Raw genomic sequence first — 2,737 nt, 5'->3', positions numbered from 1 at the left:
CATTGCGCCAATGCTTCATCACATTCACCATGTGATGTTTTATCCATCTAGGATGGACCTCTTCACGACCTTGTGCTAGCATAAACTCACTTTTAATTTGATTCACAACTCGTTCCTTCTTGGTGCTATTAAGTTTATGCCATGTAATCATGCAGTTGTGGGCAAAGGCTATATGGCATAGCTCCCGGATTCGAGACTTCATCTCATTGCCAACGTCATCCAAGGCCACATTTCTATCCTGTTGCTTGCAAATGAAGATCAATACCAGGATGCAACAAAAACGATACTTAGGGCTCTTGAAAAGAGTTCCACTTTGTAGATGAATGTGGGAGAGGGTTTGATAAGAATCCCACATGGGGACTTATGGGAGTCCTAGAATTTTTGTATAAAAGGTGGCTCATTTGAGAGCTTTACACACTTTGGGCTTAGTTCATGCAAGAGCTCCTTTGAGAGACCTACTCTCCCTCTTCTCCATAGAGGTGAAGACTCTTCTCTCACCCCATCTACATTATTGTATGAGGTAAATCTCTTCATTGAATCACTAGCAATGTCATGAGTCTTTCTCATCCTCTTCTCTAATCATTTTACTCTTATGCATGCTTTTAGTATTTCATTTTTGAGTACATGGATTGATTTGAAGCTTTCATGGAAGCTTGATGCTTGAATGTGTGCATGCTTGTAGGAAGATAGGAGTGGAGTGAGGTCTTTCTCTTTGCTTGAGTGCATAGTGATTGTATTCCTCTTGCTTGTATTTGTGAATGAAGGGGTGTGTAGGAATGAGGACAAGTTGAGCTTGTGTGTGTGCTTAGTCTAGTGTCAAGTGATGGTAGCCATGAGCATTCTCTCCATTTGTGGATAAGCTCTTGTGCACCGGTACGGGTCGAATCCCTAGCTCCGACAGGGATGCAAATCCCATTGGATTGAGCTACACGTGGATCGTGCTACTCTTACTACAAGTGAGAGAGTTTTCCGTCTCTCCATTGGCGCCGCTGCCGGGGAGAAGACTCAAAACCGGTTGAGAAGCTTGCATTACTACCACTATTTCTTTTTATTTTGAGGTTTAGGGCATTGAGTGTGTGATCTCAAGGGCGCCTTGTGTGTTTTCATTTTTTTATGAGAAGCAAGAAAAAAATTTAAACCCCATTGCGGTAGAGAAATCCCGCCATTATTCAGATTTAAGTACTTTCAGTTTTTTCATCTTTGACGAGGTTTGTGAGAAGTTGGTAGGAAGTAGTGAAACGGCTGTTTTTCCTTTATCGTTTTGTGTTTTGTAGTTTTGTGGGGAGTCTTCGCAGCAAAGAAAAATAAATAAATAAATAGACATATATACATATATATATATCTATTTAGATACATATGTATATGTATGTATGCGCCGCTGTTGAGTAGCCGATTGAAGGGAGTGCAGAGGCGGTTAGGCCCAGTAGTGAAGAGAAACAAAAAGAAATATATAAATATATATATATATATATATATATATATATATATATATATATATTTCTTTATATATCTGTTCGTTGAAAGAAGGGCGATTGCAAGCCGGCGGTGAAGCTGTAGGCTGCGGCTTTGGTAGCTGGCGAAGAAGCAGAGGCGACGTGGCCTGGCGAGAGGCAGCAGGCCGCTGAACGCAGCAGCTGCAGGAGCTAAGGCTGCTAAGTGGGCAAAGAAGGAGAGCCTGTGTGAGTGGCCACTGGCTGTAAAATAAATAAATAAAAAAACGAAGGGCACGGCCGGCGACTCAGGTGAAAGGCGCCGGCGATAAGCAACAAAGGGGTGGTGAGAGCTTTGGAAGACGAAGTGGGGGTGGCCGCAAGTTGGTGAAGTGGTCGCTGCCTCAAGAAAGCAGGTGGAAGCAGCTGGCAGCGGAGCTACAAGGAGGCGCTGCTGGGTGGCGTTGGCATAAGCTAGCGCAGCAAAAACAAAGAAAGGCAAGCAGCGAGCAGCGAAGGTGGCGGTTGCACGGGCGACGAGAGCCTGGAGATGAGGCGACTGCTGCTGGCACAGTTGAAGGCCGGGCAGCAGCGAAGGTGAAGGCGAAGCTGTAGCCAGAGGGCAGCAAAGACACACGCGAAGGAGGCCATTGAAGGCTGGGTGCTGAAGGCGAAGCAGTAGCCAGCAGTGAAGACGCGTCTAAAGAATCGGCGAGCGGAGCGGCGACGAATCCGGCGAGCGGCGAGCAGACGATAAGGTTAGTGGATTTTTTCATTTTTTTATTTTTTTTATTTTTTAATTAATTTTTATGTTTTTTTATTTTTAAATTTAAAAAAAACAAACAAAAAAAATATTTTTTATTTTAAAAAAGAAAAAAAGAGATTAAAAAAGAAGAAAAAAAAAAGAATTAAAAAAGAAAAAAAGAGATTAAAAAAGAAAAAAAGAAAAAAAAAGTGGAAAATTTAAAAAAAATATATATATATATATATATAGAGAGAGAGAGAAGAAAGAAAGAAAAAAAATTAAAAAAAAATTTAAAAAAAATTAAAATAAAAAAAATTCTTTTTATTTTTTTTAGGAGTCCATATTGTGTGCATATTTTTATTTTTTTTCATTTCTGTATTTTTTAGAATAATTGGGTAATTTGCATTGTTTTAAATTTTTGTAATATAACAAAACAAAGCAAAACAAAACAAAACAAAACAAAATTAAAAAAAAAGAGCAAAAAGAAAAAAAAAACAATTTTTATTTTGAAATCATTATTCATCATTTAAAATTTTGCATAATTTAAGTAGCTTGCATTTTT

The sequence above is a fragment of the Cibotium barometz genome, chromosome 7 (genome assembly GCF_041138505.1).
Source record: "Cibotium barometz isolate CiBa-2024 chromosome 7, ASM4113850v1, whole genome shotgun sequence".
NCBI classification, from domain to species: domain Eukaryota; kingdom Viridiplantae; phylum Streptophyta; class Polypodiopsida; order Cyatheales; family Cibotiaceae; genus Cibotium; species Cibotium barometz.
Note: the sequence above shows the minus strand (reverse complement) of the source record.